At 40.6% G+C, this 17,811-nt stretch overlaps 1 pseudogene; it reads left to right on the top strand.

The window, feature by feature from the left end:
• The first annotated feature begins 685 nt into the window (after positions 1-685).
• On the top strand, positions 686-17,574 carry LOC116810704 (26S proteasome regulatory subunit 4-like; annotated as a pseudogene).
• The last annotated feature ends 237 nt before the right edge of the window (positions 17,575-17,811 follow it).

The following is a 17,811-nucleotide window of genomic DNA, read 5'->3' as shown; positions in this document are numbered from 1 at the left end:
TTTCTCTTCTATATACACATGTGAGTGGAATTGTTAGATGATGTGGTAGCTGTTTAACCATCTGAGGAGCTATAAGGCTGTTCTTCAAAGTTGGTGTACCACTTTACATTCCTACCAGCAGTGTCTGAGTGTTCTAATATTCTCTACATCCTCCCCAACACTAATTATTATCTGTCTTTGAGTCTAGCCATCCTACTGGGGTGTATCGCATTGAGGTTTTGATTCGTATTTCTCTAACTGCTAGTGATGTTGAGCATCTTTTCATGGGCTTGTTGGCCATTTGTATATCTTCTTAGGAGAAATGTCGATTCAAATCCATTGCCAATCTTTCAACTGGATTGTCTTTTTATTACAGTAGTCCCCCCTTATCCACAGGGGATATGTTCCAAGAGCCCCAGTGGATGCCTGAAACCGAAAAGAGTACCAAACCCTATATATACTTTGCTTTTTCCTATACATACCTATGTTAAAGTTTAATTTATAAATTAGGCACGGTAAGAGATTCACAATAACTAATAATAAGTGGAACAATTATAAAAATATGCCAGCATCAGTACGATTGCACTTTGGAGCCACTATTTAGTAAAACAAAGGTTACTTGAACACAAGCACTGCAATATTGTGACAGTTGATCTGATAATTAGGAAGGTTCCTAAGTGACTAATGGGTGGGTAGAGGATACAGCATGGATGTGCTGGACAAAGGGATGCTTCACTTACCCGGTGAGGTGAAGCGGGGTGGCATGAGATTTCATCACACTGCTCAGAATGGCCTGCAATTTAAAACTTATTAATTGCCTATTTCTGGAATTTTCTATTTAATATTTTCAGCCTATGGTTGACTGTGGGTAACTAAAACTGCAGAAAGCAAAACCATGGACAAGGAGGAACTACTGTATAGAACTGTAATTGATCTTTATGTATTCTAGATACAAATCCTTTACCAGATGTGTGATTTACCAAATTTTCTGTAGATTGTCTTTTCACTTTCTTGATGGTGTCTTTTGGAGCATAAAAGTTGTAATTTTGATGAAGCCCAGTTCATTTTTTTTTCTTGTCCATGTGCTTTGATGTCATATATATGTAAAAAAACCATTGTTCAATCCAAGATCACAAAGATTTACCCCTATATTTCTTCTCAGATTTTTATACTTTCAGCTCTTACACTTAAGTTTTTGATCAATTTTCAGTTAATTTTTGTATATGCTGTGAGATAGGGGTTCAACTTCATTCTTTTGCATGTGGATATCCAATTTTCCAGCATTATTTGTTCAAGAGACTATTTTTTCCCCATGGAATTGTTTTGACACCTTTGTCAAGAAAATTAATTGACTAGAAATTCAGGGGATTATTTCTGGTCTCTCAATTTTTTTTTTACTGATCTATATGTCTATCCTGAGAGAATAACTCACTGTCTTGATTACTGTAGCTTTGTAGTGAGTTTTGAAGTTGGGATATGTGATACTCCAAGTTTTTCTTTACTTTCAAGGTTATTTTGACAGAAGACATACAAATGGCCAACAGACATATGAAAAAATGTTCAATATCACTAATCATCAGAGAAATGCAGATCAAAACCACAATGGATATCACCTCACCCCAGTTGGAATGGTTGTTATCAAAAAAGACAAAAAATAACAAGAGCTACTGTGGAGAAAATGGAATTGTTAGGCACCATTGGTGGAAATGTATTATGGAAAGCCATTATGGAAAATAGTATGGAAGTTACTCAAAATATTAAAAATAGAACTACTATATGATCCAGCCATCCTGTTACTGGGTATATATCCAAAGAAAAGGAAGTCGGTATATGAAAGAGATAGCACTCCAATATTTACTACAGCACTATTCACAATATCCAAGATATGAAATAACAAGTGTCCATCTACTGATGAATGGATAAAGGAAATTATATACACACACACACACACACACACACGCACACACAGAAATACTATTCATCATAAAACAATGAAATACTGTCATTGGCTAGGTGCGGTGGCTCATACCTACAATCCCAGCACTTTGGGAGGCCGAAGCAGGAAGATCACTTAAGCCTGGCAGCTGGAGACCAGCCTGGGCAACATAGTGAAACCTCATCTCTACTAAAATTAAAAATTAAAAAAAAATAGCCAAGTGTTGTGGCATGCACCTGTAGTCTCCAGCTACTTGGAAAGCCGAGGTAGGAGGGTCGCCCGAGCCCAGGAGTTTCAGGCTGCATTGAGCCATGATTGCACCACTGCATTCCAGCCTGGGCAACAGAGTGAGACCCTGTCTCAAAAAATAAAAATAAAAGGGAGGGAGGGAGGGAGGGAAAGACATTCTATCATTTGCAGCAACATGAGTGAACCTGCAAGACATTAGGTTAAGTGAAATAAGCCTGGCACAGAAAGATAAAGATAAACACACTTATTCTTGTGTGGAATCTAAAATCATTGATCTCGTAGAAATAGAGAGTAGCACCACGGTTACCAGAGAGTCAGGAAGGGGAGAAGACGGATGGGTAGATGTTAGCTAACATCTAGCCAGTTACAGTTAGACAAAGAATTAAGTTCTGGTGTTCTATTACACAGTAGAGTGATTGTAGCTAATAACAATATATTGTATATTTCAAGATAGCTAGAAGAGAGGGCTTTTAATGCTATCACCACAAAGAAGTAAGTGTTTAAAATGATGGATATATGCTAATTATCCCGATTTTACCATTATGCAATGTCCACATGCATTGAAACATCACACTGTACCCCATAAATATGTACAATTTTGTGTCAATTATAAATTTTAAAAGACAAAATAGAGATTGTTTTGTCTATTCTGTGTCTCTTGCATTTTTATATGAATTTCAGGATCAGCTTATCAATTTCTACAAAGATGTCAGCTGGGATTTTGAAAAGGATGACGTTGAATCTGCAGATCAATTTGGGGAATATTGCCTTCCTTATAATAGTACATCTGCTAATCCATGAACATGTGATGCTTTCTGTTTATTTAGGTCTTCCTTAATTCCTTTCACCAATATTTTGTGGTTTTCAGAGTATGAGTTTTGTGCTTCTTTTATTAAATTTACTGCTGTTTTATTCTTTTTTTCTTTTTCTTTTTTTTAATGGAGTCTTGCTTTGTTGCCAGGCTGGAGTGCAATGGCACAATCTCAGCTCACTGCAACCTCTGCCTCCCAGGCTCAAGTGATTCTCCTGCCTCAGCCTTCCGAGTAGCTGGGACTATAGGTGCGTGCCAACACACCTGGCTAAGTTTTGTACTTTTAGTAGCGACAGGGTTTCACCATGTTGGCCAGGCTGGTCTTGAACTCCTGACCTCGTGATCCACCCACCTTGGCCTCCCAAAGTGCTGGGATTACAGGCATGAGCCACTGTGCCCAGCCATTTTATTCTTTTAGGTACTATTATAAATGGAATTGTTTTCCTTTTTGTTTTTAGTTTTTGGGGATGGAGTCTTACTCTGTCACCCAGACTGGAGTGCAGTTTTCTTAATATAATTTTTGCTTGCTCAGTGCTACTGCACAGAAATACAATTGATTTTACTGAACACATTTATTATTTCCAGTAGTTTTTTAATGGATTCCTGGGATTTTCTATACATAAGATCATGTCATCTGCAAATAGAGATAGTTTTACTTCTTCATCTCCAATCTGCATATACTTTATTTCATTTTCTTGCCAAATTACCTTGGCTAGACCCTCCAGTACAATGTTGAATAGAAGAGGCAAGAATGGACATCCTTGCTTTGTTCCTAATCTTTGGGAAAAAACATTGTCTTCCACTATTAAGTATGACACTCACTATGGGTTTTTCATAGTTATCTTTTATCAGGTTGAAGAAGTTCCCTCCTATTCCTAGTTTGTTGAGTGTTTTTATCATTAAAGGGTATTGGATTTTGTCAAATACTTTTTCTGTATTTATTGAGCTGATCATGTGGTTTTTGTCCTTATTCTATTGATGTAGTATATTACCCTAATTGATTTTTGGAAGTTAAACCAACTTTGCTTTATGAATCTGGGTGCTCCTGTATTGGGTGCATATATATTTAGGATAGTTAGCTCTTCTTATTGAACTGATCCCTTTACCATTATGTAATGGCCTTCTTTGTCTCTTTTGATCTTTGTTGGCTTAAAGTCTGTTTTATCAGAGACTAGGATTCAACCCCTGCTTTTTTTTTGCTTTCAATTTCCCTGGTAGATCTTCCTCCATCCCTTCATTTTGAGCCTATATGTGTCTCTGCACGTGAGATGGGTCTCCTGAATACAGCACACTGATGGGTCTTGACTCTTTATCCAATTTGCCAGTCTGTGTCTTTTAATTGGGGCATTTAGCCCATTTACATTTAAGGTTAATATTGTTATGTGTGAATTTGATCCTGTCATTATGATGTTAGCTGGTTATTTTGCCCATTAATTGATGCAGCTTCTTCATAGCCTCGATGGTCTTTACAATTTGGCATGTTTTTGCAGTGACTGGTACCAGTTGTTCCTTTCCATGTTTAGTGCTTCCTTCAGGAGCTCTTGTAAGGCAGGCCTGGTGGTGACAAAATCTCTCAGCATTTGCTTGTCTGTAAAGTATTTTATTTCCCCTTCACTTATGAAGCTTAGTTTGGCTGGATATGAAATTCTGGGTTGAAAATTCTTTTCTTTAAGAATGTTGAATATTAGCCCCCACTCTCTTCTGGCTTGTAGGGTTTCTTCCAAGGGATCCACTGTTAGTCTGATGGGCTTCCCTTTGTGGGTAACCCGACCTTTCTCTCTGGATGCCCTTAACATTTTTTCCTTCATTTCAACCTTGGTGAATCTGACAATTATGTGTCTTGGAGTTTCTCTTCTCGAGGAGTATCTTTATGGTGTTCTCTGTATTTCCTGAATTTGAATCCTGGCCTACCTTGCTAGGCTGGGGAAGTTCTCCTGGACAATATCCTGAAAAGTGTTTTCCAACTTGATTCCATTCTCCCTGTCACTTTCAGGTACACCAATCAAACGTCTTTTCACATAGTCCCATATTTCTTGGAGGCTTTGTTCATTTCTTTTTACTCTTTTTTCTCTAATCTTGTCTTCTCACTTTATTTCATTAATTTGGTTTTCAATCACTGATATCCTTTCTTCCACTTGATTGGATTGGCTATTGAAGCTTGTGCATGCCTCGCAAAGTTCTCATGCCACGGTTTTCAGCTCCATCAGGTCATTTAAGGTCTTCTCTACACTGTTTATTCTAGTTAGCCATTCATCTAACCTTTTTTTCAAGGTTTTTAGCTTCCTTGTGATGGGTTAGAACATGCTCCTTCAGCTCAGAGAAGTTTGTTATTACTGACCTTCCGAAGCCTACTTCTGTCAACTTGTCAAAGGCATTCTCCATCCAGCTTTGTTCCATTGCTGGCAAGGAGCTGCAATCTTTTAGAGGAGAAGAGGTGCTCTGGTTTTTAGAATTTTCAGCTTTTCTGCTCTGGTTTCTCCCCATCTTTGTGGTTTTATCTACCTTTGGTCTTTGATGTTGGTGACCTACCGAAGGGGTTTTGGTGTGGTTGTCCTTTTTGTTGATGTTGCTGCTATTCTTTTCTGTTTCCTTCTAACAGTCAGGTCCCTCAGCTGCAGGTCTGTTGGAGTTTGCTGGAGATCCACTCCAGACCCTGTTTGCCTGGGTATCACCAGCAGAGGCTGCAGAACAGCAAATATTGCAGAACAGCATATATTGCTGCCTGATCCTTCCTCTGGAAGCTTTGCCCCAGAGGGGCACCCGCCTGTATGAGGTGTCAGTCGGCCCTTACTGGGAGGTGTCTTGCAGTTAGGCTACACGGGGGGTCAGGGACCCACTTGAGGAGGCAGTCTGTCCATTCTCAGAACTCAAATGCCATGCTGGGAGAACCACTGCTCTCTTCAGAGCTGTCAGACAGGGACGTTTAAGTCTGCAGAAGTTTCTGCTGCCTTTTGTTCAGCTATGCCCTGCCTACAGAGGTGGAGTTTATAGAGGCAGCAGGCCTTGCTGAGCTGTGGTGGGCTCCGCCCAGTTCGAGCTTCCCAGCTGTTTTGTTTACCTACTCAATCCTCAGCAATGGTGGACGCCCCTCCCCTTGCCAGGCTGCAGCCTCAGAGGTTGATCTCAGACTGCTGAGCTAGCAGTGAGCAAGGCTCTGTGGGCATGGGACCCACTGAGCCAGGCATGGGAGAGAATCTCCTGGTCTGCCAGTTGCTAAGACCATGGGAAAGGCGCAGTATTTGGGCAGAAGTGTCCTGTTTTTCCAGGTACAGTCTGTCATGGCTTCCCTTGGCTAGGAAAGGGAAATCCCCCAACCCCTTGTGCTTCCCAGGTGAGGTGGTGCCCCGCCCTACTTCAGCTCACCCTCTGTGGGCTGCACCCACTGTTCAACCAGTCCCAATGAGATGAACCAGGTACCTCAGTTGGAAATGCAGAAATTACTCTCTTCTGCATCAGTCATGCTGGGAGCTGCAGACTGGAGCTATTCCTATTCAGCCATCTTGGACCATCCGATATTAAACCAACTTTGCATACCTAGGACAATCCCACTTGAGCGTAGTGTATAATTATTTTTCTATATTACCTATCCTAATATTTTGTCAAAGACTTTTGTGCCTATATTCCAAGTGATGCTGATACGTAGTTTTTCTTTTCTTGCCATGTCTTTGTCTGATTTTGCTATCAGAGTAATACTGGCCTCATGAGTGAGTTGGGAAGTCCTCCCTTCTCTTCTATTTTTTGGAAAAATGTGTGAAGAATTGGCATCAGTTCTTTTTTAAATGTTTGGTAGAATTCATCAATGAAGCCATCTGGTCCTGGGCTTTTCTTTGTAGGAAGCTTCTTGATTACTAATTTAATTTCTACTTATTTTAGGTTTACTCACGTTTTCTATTTCTTCTTAAGTAAGTTTGGTTGCATCTGCCTTTCCAGGAATTTGTCTATTTGATCTGTTATCTAGTTTGTTGGCATACAATTTTTTTTATAGTATTCCCTTATAATTTTTATTTCTGGAACATCAGCAGTAATGTCCATCTTTCATTTTTGAGATTTCTCTCTTTTTTTCCTGTTTAGTCTGGCTAAATAAAAGTTTGTCAATTGTGTTGATCTTTTCAAAGAACTAACCTTCAGTTTCATTGATTTTCTCTATTGTTTTTCTGTTCTCTATTTTACTAACTTCTGCACTAATCCTTGGTGCTGCCTTTTTTTCTGCTTGCTAACAAAGCTTTTTTGACATATTAAAAAGAAGAAAAAATTACTTATTCAATATACTTTTGATGGTTATTTGGGTTATTTCCTGATTGAAGCTAGAGGCTATTATGTATAAAGTTGTATGAACATTCTTGCACATATATTTATACGAACATATATTTTTATTTATCTTAAGTACCTTGGAGTGGAACAGGAATAGGGTAGATGTATGTTTCAGTTTACAGAAAACTGTCAAACAATTTTCCAAAGTAGTTGTGCCATGTTATATTCCAACTAGCACTCTGTGAAAATCACCACATCCTCCCAACGTTTGGTATTGTCAGTCTTTTTCCTTTTAGCATTGTGGTGGGAGTATAATGGTATCTGGTGTTTTAGTTTGCATTTCCCTGATAACTAATGAGACTGATCATCTTTTCACTTCTCTCAAAGTAACTAATGAAACTTTTGTTCCCTTTTCTGTTGACTTGTCTCCTTTTGTCTTACTGATTTGAGTTCTTAATATATTTTTTATATATGTCTTTTGTTGAGTAAATTACAGGACCTTCATACAATGGATTACTCTAGAGTAATCAAAGTCAATTAACTATTGCTATATACAGTTACATGTATAAACTCACAGACATAATACTGAGAAAAAGAAGCTTTCAAAAAAGAGTACATACTGTGTAACTCCATTTACATAAAGCTCAAAACTAGACAAAACCAATGTACTATATTAAAAGTCAAGTAAGTGGTCTCTATAGGATATTGGGTAATGACTAGGAAGGGGGCATATGGGGATCCCTGGGTATCCTGGTAACATTCTATTTCTTCAACTGTACACAAGTTACACAGGTGAGTTCACTTGTGAAAATCTATTGATATGCCACATTGCAGTTTGTGCACTTTTCTGAATGTTACATCTGAGCAAACTATTTTTAAAAAAAAGGAAAATTGAATGAGTTCTTGAAAAAAATCTGTTAATTATCACATGATATTTGTTAGCAGATTCTCTGTATATGATGTATTTCTAACTTACTATATTAAGGTGGGGGTTTTTGTATTAAATGCTTTCCTCGTTCTTACTTTACATTGTAAGCCTAAAAATTTCATTCATAGGTCAATAACAGCTTAACTTTTCCTTTGCTCTGGACTGCAGACATCTTGGCAAATAACACAATCTGAGTTCCCAAGGGCTATACCGATTTTAAAATCTGCTTCTTCCCCATCAATCCCATAATGCTGAATACAATGCTCATACAGTGAAATGCCACAGCTAACACTGCTCTAGCTGTCCCCTTAGGAATTCAGTGTAAAAGGGTTTCACTGTACTTTGTAAAGCAATTTGGAATCCTTCATGATGAAAGGTTCTATATAAAGAAGGTAGTATAATGGACTTGGCTTTCAACTTATTTCATTTAAGCCTTAACAGAAACATGAATCTACTATATTAGCATCATAAACCAATAGGTGCTATATAAATGCTGAATAGAAATATTCTGGGTGAATTAAATTGCGAATATAGCCATGTATTAGCTAAGTGCTTTACCAAGTATTATGCAAATACTGATTAATAAGGCAATTATACTCAATTAAAATAATAATAATGTTACATTATTCTATATTCTCCCAATTCTCTGAGCACCCATCGACTTAGTTATTTTGCGTGTGTCTGCCACCTAAATCTCAAGCCTAAATGCAAACTCACATAAGATGTCCCTTTGGAAGGAAACAGTCTTCCTCATGGGTTGGTACTAAACAAAAACTTCAGCAAGTGTATGTTAAGGGGGCGGGTAAAGGAAGTCCCTCTAACACATGTGATTGACATGCTTTTAAAAAGTCCATAATATTCGAACAAATACTCCCACATCCTGTGTAATACTGCCCAGAGTTACTTTTATGCTTCTTAGCATTTCTTTGGAGACCAGATTCTCCAATGGTTCCAACATTATAATCACCAGGCATTAGTCATGTTGTGAAGCTATGCTTTACCCCAAAGACAGTGATGACCAGAAATGCCTGATGCAACCCCTACATGATGTTTAAAAATTTACTGGAGGCCAGGCGCAGTGGCTCACGCCTGTAATCCCAGCACTTCTGGAGGCCGAGGTGGGTGGATCATGAGGTCAGGAGATCGAGACCATCCTGGCTAACACAGTGAAACCCTGTCTCTACTAAAAATACAAAAAATTAGCCGGGCGTGGTGGCGGGTGCCTGTACTCCCAGCTACTCAGGAGGCTGAGGCAGGAGAATGGCGTGAACCTGGGAGGTGGAGCTTGCAGTGAGCCGAGATCGTGCCACTGTACTCTAGCCTGGGTGACAGAGCAAGACTCTGTCTCAAAAAATAAAAAATAAAAAATTAAAAAGTTACTGGAATGCTTTTGATGAAAGGTGTGTTAACATGAATCATTATCATCATCATCATTGTTCTTTTAAAAATTTCATCTTTCAGGACTGATAGATGATTCCCACTTTTATAGGAGCTGCATTTTAAAAATGTTTTGGGTTTTTATTTTTGTATTTGTGAGTCTAGATTTACAGAGAATTGTAAATTTTACGGAAAATTTATGGAAAAATGTGTTAAATCTAAAACTATTAGTTTTGCAGGTATGTCAGATGAAGTACTCAACTTGATGGGTGAAAAATGGCATTTCTATCTCAACCTCTCATTTACTGGGCCTTACTGTGATGGGACGGGGCACAGCAGGGTCTGGTTAGAAATCAATTTTCTTGCAATTCTAGCTGTCCGTACAAGATAATATAAATCACCAATCCTGTTGCAGAAAGTTTCAAATTTCACTTTGAATGGTCACAAATTTGAAAATGAAGAGAAGAGGGACTGCTAGACTGGAGAGGCTGCTAAAGAGAGGATGGTGACCAGCTGTTGACAGTGTCACTGAAGATGGGGCCTGGCTTAACTGAATCAGGAAGGGTGAGGGTTTATATCCCTGAAAGGAGTTGCAATGAAACATGCAAGTCCCTCATCTCAAGGAAAGCATAGAATGAACCCTATTCTTGTCTCTATTCCCTTGAGTTGCAACATCACAGATATTCTGTGCACAAAGATCCTTATCTTAAGAGTAGTCCAGTTGGGTTCAGTGGCTTACGCCTGTAATCCCAGCACTTTGGGAGGCCGAGGTGGGTGGATCACCTGAGGTCAGGAGTTCAAGACCAGCCTGGCCAATGTGGTGAAACCCTGTCTCTACTAAAAATACAAAAATTAGCAAGGTGTGTGGCACACGCCTGTAATGCCAGCTACTCAGGAGGCTGAGGCAGGAGAATCACTTGAACCCAGGAGGCAGAGGTTACGGTGAGCCGAGATCACGCCATTGCACTCCAGCCTGGGTGACAGAGTGAGACTCTGTGTCAAAAAAAAAAAAAAAAAAAAATGTAGTCCAGAGGGTTTCAAAGCTCTCGTAGCTGTGGCATACTTTGTTCAAGGAACCTTTAACATGAAACCTCAGAGAGAAAACAAAAGCCCCAGGATCCTCTCAGGCCTCCTTTCCTTCTCCAGCCCTCCACAGGGGCCCTCCCAGCCTGTTGTCACTGCTCTATTCTTGTGGAATGAAGATCCACAAGGTGAGGCCATTGTTAGACTCCCAAAATCTTCAGTGAGCTTCATGAAGCAGATGGGATCTGAACCAGGACTCTGTCCTGGGGGATGAGGGGGGACTACTTCAGTCACATCAAAAAGAAAGGAATGAAACACAGGGAATGAGATTCCTCCAAAGTCACTGGAGGGGTCGGAGGAATGAGTCATGGTGTCGCTAGGCTAGATGATTGGCTTCAAGGTCACACCACAGCAGCTATGATGAAGAGGTCAGGAAACTACCAGATACTGAACTGCCTCCACTCTGGCTGCTGCCACAGTCACCCTATACCCAAGAAATTCTTAGAGACCAGCTGCTGCCAATAGTGCCTACTCGTCAGGCAGCACTGCTGCAGGAAGATGGCCTCTGCTTCTCTCTTTCTAATCTTTATGCAAGGGCATCTCACTGCAGAATCTAAATCCTATCCAGAACCGTAGTCTAGGAGTCTGAGAGTCTAGCTGTCAGCCTTCCAGCTCCATGAGAGGAGACAGAACTAGGCGGATCACAGTGGATCTGGCACAGAACAGTTGGGGAAGAGGCAATGCTTGTGAAGAGCCTGAGTGAAAGTGGTGTCAAAGCAAACTGGAGGTGAATTCTGGAAGTGGAGAGCTTTAGTCCTGCTGTGAAATCAACAAAAAACGCCAGCAGCCTTCAATGGATAAATGGAAGGCATAGACTCTCCTTCCACAGAAAAGTTAGAGAATGAGGCCAGGTACGGTGGCTCACACCTGTAATCCTAGCACTTTGGGAGGCCAAGATGGGAGGATCACTTGAGGCCGTGAGTTCGAGACACGCCTGGGAAACATAGCAAAACCTTGTTTCTACACTGAAAAAAATATTACCAGGCATAGTGGCAGGCACCTGTAATCTCAGCTACTTGAGGGGTTGAGGCAGGAAGATTCCTTGAGCCAGGAGTTTGAGGCTGCAGTGAGCTATGATCACGCCACTGCGCTCCAGCCTGGGCGATGGAGCAAGACCGTGTCTCAAAACAAAAAAAGAAAATAGGCCGGGCGCAGCGGCTCACGCCTGTAATCCCAGCACTTCGGGAGGCCGAGGCGGGTGGATCACGAGGTCAGGAAATCGAGACCATCCTGGCTAACACAGTGAAACCCTGTCTCTACTAAAATACAAAAAATTAGCCGGGCGAGGTGGCGGGCGCCTGTAGTCCCAGCTACTCGGAGAGGCTGAGGCAGGAGAATGGCGTGAACCCTGGGGGGCAGAGGCTGCAGTGAGCCGAGATCGCGCCATTGCACTCCAGCCTGGGCGACAGCAAGACTCTGTCTCAAAAAAAGAAAAGAAAAATTAAAGAATAGCTCAAGCCATCCTTTTGAGGATCATTTAAGATGAAGTCTTTGATTTCTTTCCTATTTTTGTAACATAAGAAACATGTTCATTGTAAAAATACTAGAAAATGCATTCATTCAAAAAGAAAAATAAAAACCACCCATAATCCCACCATCAGGGATAATCACAGTATTGGTGACTCTCTTTCCTTCTAGATATTCCAGGGTTATTTTACTATGATATCATTGTTTTAAACTTTTTAAAAATTATGAACAATGTCATCCAGTGGCATTATCAATGTTAACAGCCACATTGTTGACAGCATTCTGTTATAGAGCTGTCTCATACTTTAATAAAATATTTGAGTCCCCATTTTGTTGGACATGCCAATATGTTAGATTAACAGTGATGGAATGGATAGAAAAGGCAATATTGAAGAGGAGGTTTGAATTGGGAGGTGCTTAAAGCTAAAGTATTAATGACATGGGAGGATGCAGGAAAACTCACAATCCATTGAAGCTAGAAGGAACTTAGAGGTCATCCTCGTCCACTTTCCTCATTTAAGGGATGAGGGCAACTGCAGCCACATCACACTCTCTTTATCCCAACCTCTCCAGTCCTCATTCTTCATATTTCTTTATTCTGTTCTCAGCCATGTGTGTGATTCTTATTAAAACTCCAATCTAAACAGCAACTCACAGAAAATATGACTTAAAGAATAAGAACAACAAAAAATCCAAGTTGTAATAATTCCATTCCATTCATTCCTTTCACCTAGCATTTATTGAGAGACTGCTCTGTGGCTGATACAGTGTTATGAGGGAGGGGTTTAAAAATCCAACACAGAGCCAGGCGCGGTGGCTCACGCCTGTAATCCCAGCACGTTGGGAGGCTGAGGCAGGCGGATCACAAGGTCAGGAGATCGAGACCATCCTGACTAACATGGTGAAACTCCGTCTCTACTAAAAAAAAATACAAAAAATTAGCCGGGCGTGGTCCGGGCGCCTGTGGTCCCAGCTACTCGGGAGGCTGAGGCAGGAGAATGGCTTGAATCCAGAGGTGAAGCTTGCAGTGAGCCGAGATCACACCACTGCACTCCAGCCTGGGCGACAGAACGAGACTCTGTCTCAAAAAAAAAAAAAAAAAAAAAAAGAAAAAATCCAACACAGACCCAACCCTCCACACACTCACTATCTTAGAAAGGAGATGAGAAGAAGTCTTTCAGTCACATTGAGGCACCTGCTTTTCCCATATGTGGGAATGGCCCTGGGACCCAGACAATTTCTTCCACAGTTTTTTCCTTCTTGGGTTTTGGTTGTAAAAAAGCAGGAAAGTGAGAAAGGAGGGTGTATGGTTTTATATCTTCCAGTACAAGAACATTTAAGGCATGATCTCTAATATTTTTCTTGTCTAGACATCCCCATCTTTTTATTTGTTAATAAAGCAAAAGGCAGTTGTCCCTTGTGGTTTGTAGCAAGAGTTCATTATCAGAGGAATGCTTGGCTTTTAAATGGTGTTAACACTGAAATCCTCTTCTCTTGTCTTTTCCTAGTTAGGATTTCCTCATCTTGATCCTCTCTCCTCACATATTGATCACACATTGCATGCTTCAAAGTGTTCACTGAATCATTCTACTTTTTCCAAGAGAATAGCTAACTCTTAACATGCTGCAGGTTTCCAATTACACTTCCTTTGCCTTAAAAAATATCTTGAAAGAGTAAATCTGCCCATAAAGAAACCACTCGGACCAAAAAGCCTTTGTACACATTCTCCCTAATGGAGCTGGACTGTAAGCAGGGAAGATGTAGCAATAGCATCCACACACACACTGGGGTTCCTGGACCCATCTATCGACTGGTTCCATTTGAATGGAAACAAAGCCTCCACCCGTCACTCCCTCACACTTGACTTGCACCTTCTGAGGTCTCAGCCACACGCATCTGAAGCTGTCTGGGGATTATTCATTTTACGAATGTTTTCAGATCTGGTCATTTTACTCTGTTGTTCTTGTATTCCTTCTGTTTGACAATTTGTAGCTTTTAATTTGGGGGACAGAGTAATAGCTCTTAAGCAGATGGTTGTAATTGGTCCCCGGGGTGTACTTGGGGAGGGAGGTTGGATGGGACTCTCACCAAGGTTCTAGGATTCTGTGACTCACTCGGCTTGATTCCAGGCCAGAAGTGAGGTTGCTGATTGCTTCTAACCTGTTCTTCGGCAAGTAGTAAATGTCAATTGATCTTTCTTCATGTGGTGGGGATGATATCCATATAAGAGAACATGAAAAATTGTACGTGTTAAAATGCATTCGTAGCAGCCAAACCCATGCGTGCTTAGAATTAAGTTGTTGCATCCAGTCCATTTGTCATTCTTTTTATGTCCAAGTTTTAGTAACAGAATGTTTTCAAATAGTTTACATTTCTCTTGGGACATCTTCCCTAACCAAATGTCATACTAGTGTTAGGCTGGAGTTATTTGGATTGCTCAATTCTTATTGTTTCCAACAAGATTTAGGCCATTTCTGCAAGCAGAATTCTGCATTGAAGATAATGGGCTTTTCATGCCTGTCCATAAGGAGAAAAATTATTAGATCAGTGGGAATTTTACAGAGTACATTATTGAATTCTTGGACATTAAAAACTTCAATTACTTGGAACACACACATGACAGAAACAAACTGCAACTGACACTCAAAAGCACATCTGATGAAAATGTTAAGGTTATGTTTTTCTTAATATTATCTTATGTAATGTCTAGTGTTCTCTAAGGAAATTATATTGATTAGGCCTTTCTTTTTTCTTCTAAACTCTTTTATTGTACTCCAAAATATCTTTATTTTCTGGTTATGAAGTAGTAGATCTTCACTGTAGAAAATTTGAAAACATGGAAAAGTATAAAGACAATTTTTAAAGTACCTATAATTCTTCAATCTTGGGGTCTTATTTATTTATTTATTTATTTATTTAGAGACACAGTCTTGCTGTGTTGCCCAGGCTGGAGTGCAATGGCGCGATCTCAGCTCACTGCAACCTCTGCCTCCCGGGTTCAAGCAATTCTCCTGGCTCAGCCTCCCAGGTAGCTGGGATTACAGACGCGCGCCACCACGCCTAGCTAATTTTTGTGTTTTTCATAGAGACTGGGTTTCACCATGTTGGCCAGGCTGGTCTTGAACTCCTGACCTCGTGATCCGCCCACCTCAGCCTCCCAAAGTGCTGGGATTACAGGCATGAGCCACCGCACCTGGCTGGGGTCTTTACTTTAAAAAAGATAGTCAACAGTGAACATTATTTGAAATCTTATTAAATGTTAAACACTTTTTTCTGAATTAAAGATTTCCTGATTTAAACCCTGATTCATTCTTCTGCTAAGGATCTTGCTCTAGTGTCAAAGCTCCCTGATGCCACGCTTCAAATGGAGCTTAGTTCTAGAATGACTCCTTTTCAGATAAGTGGACAATAAGTTATGGGCAAAGGTTTAGCCTGATTCATCTCACTGCGGTCTTGGTGAAACCACCATTTCCTTTTTAATGTAATATTCTGTGAATAAAATCAAGATTAGAACAATGCTTGCAATTAAAGGGATAACTCAGTACTAATAAGATAATTAGAAAATGAAGTATCAGCCCCAGCTGCAAGGAAGTATGGGGATGTGAGTATTTTGAGTAGGACACATTGCTGCTGTAGGTAAAATGATGTTTCTGAAATGGAAGGTGAAAAGGGAGTAATAACTAGTAGGCTGCTAGCTGTGCCTGCCACAGAGATACTCACAGAGCCACTCAGAACAATTCTGGGACACTAACCTAAGACTTCTAGCCACACATCCCATGAGTTTTGAGCTACAGAGGAGTTATTATGCCCACTTTTCCAGATAAGCCTGAAACCAAGTCAATAAGACAGTTCTGTTTTAGAATTGTTCAACACAGGTAGTGAAAGATAAAGTAATAGCTTCACAGAGCACATGGAATTTTACTGAACCAAATCATGTAGATGTATTTATGGCTGAATTTACCTTCTATCTTCAGTAGGCTTTTAAAAGCCAAGTCTCTGGAAGCAAATTCTTTCCAGATACAAGTATCCTAAGATAGTTGTATCCATGTCAAGAAATGTTTATTCTATGACGGGTGTGATGGCTCACACCTGTAATCCCAGCAGTTTGGCAAAAGTATCACTTGAGCCCAGGAGTTCAAAACTAGCCCAGGCAATGTAGCAAGACCTCATCTGTACAAAAAAATTTAAAAACTAGGCAGCTTGAGTGGCCAAGGCAAGATGGGTCAAAGTCAAGAGTGGTGGTCATGGTCTTGGAGCTGGCAAGAAGGATGATAGGACAAGAAAAAGAAATATGAACCTCCTCTACCAGCTAGAGTAAGGAAGAAGAAAACAAAGGGACCAGATGCTGCCAGCAAACTGCCACTGATGACACCTCGCACTCAGTGCCGGTTAAAATTATTGAAAGTTAGAGAGAATTAAAGACTGTCTTCTCATAAAGGAAGAATTCATTAGAAATCAGGAACAAATGAAACTATTAGAAGGAAAGCGAGAGGAGGAAAGATCAAAAGTGGATGATCTGAGGGGACCCTGATGTCAGTAAGAACCTTGGAAGAGATTATTGATGACAATCATGCCATCATGTCTACATCTGTGGGCTGAGAGTACTACGTCAGCATTCTTTCATTTGTAGACAAGGATCTGCTGGAACCTGGCTGCTCGGTCCTGCTCAACCACAAGGTGCATGCTGTGATATGGGTGCTGATGGATGACACGGATTCCCTAGACACAATGATGAAGGTGGAAAAGACCCCCCAGGAGACCTATGTTGATATTGGGGGGTTGGACAGCCAAATTCAGGAAATTAAGGAAATCATTCTGAATATTATGAAGAGATGGGTATAAAGCCCCCTAAGGGGGTCATTCACTATGGTCCACCTGGCACAGGTAAAACCTTGTTAGCCAAAGCAGTAGCAAACCACACCTTAGCCACTTTCTTGCAAGTGATCAGCTCTGAATTTATTTAGAAATACCTACATGATGGGCCCAAACTCATATGGGAATTGTTTCTAGTTGCTGAAAAACATGCACCTTCCATCATGTTTATTGATGAAATTGATGCTTTTGGGACAAAAAGATGTGACTCAAATTCTGGTAGTGAGGGAGAAATTCAGCGAATAATGTTGGAAATGTTGAACCAGTCGGATGGATTTGATTCAAGGGGAGATGCGAAAGTTATCATATCCACAAGCCAAATAGAAACTTTGGATCTAGCACTTACCAGACCAGGCTACATTGACAGGAAGCTCGAGTTCCCCCTGCCTGATGAAAAGACTAAGAAGCACACCTTTCAGATGCACACAAGCAGTATGACACTGGCCAATGATGTAACCCTGGAACGACTTGACACTTGACATCAAGGCAATCTGCACAGAAGCTAGTCTGATGGCCTTAAAATAACATGGAATGAAAGTAACAAATGAAAACTTCAAAAAATCTCAAGAAAATGTTCTTTATAAAGAACAGGAAGACACCCCCAAGGGGCTCTGTCTCTAGTGAACCACAGTTGCCATCAGAAAATTGGCTGGGTGATTTCCCAAGCCCTCAAAGGGATGAGGTTGGGGGAGTTGCCCAGAGGAATTCGTGTTCCAGTTTATTTTTATTAGCAACACATCCTGTGAGTCTTTTGGAGTATGATGTGTAAGACGTCCATTGGGCCGCCTTTGCCTGTCGGTCACTGTGCAACACTCTGCTTCCCAATAAAGTGTGCTTTTTCTTTCTCTCTCTCTACAC

This window comes from Hylobates moloch, unplaced genomic scaffold (genome assembly GCF_009828535.3).
Source record: "Hylobates moloch isolate HMO894 unplaced genomic scaffold, HMol_V3 SCAFFOLD_1, whole genome shotgun sequence".
Taxonomy (NCBI): Eukaryota; Metazoa; Chordata; class Mammalia; order Primates; family Hylobatidae; genus Hylobates; species Hylobates moloch.
Note: the sequence above shows the minus strand (reverse complement) of the source record. Positions and strands in the feature narration are given on the sequence as shown.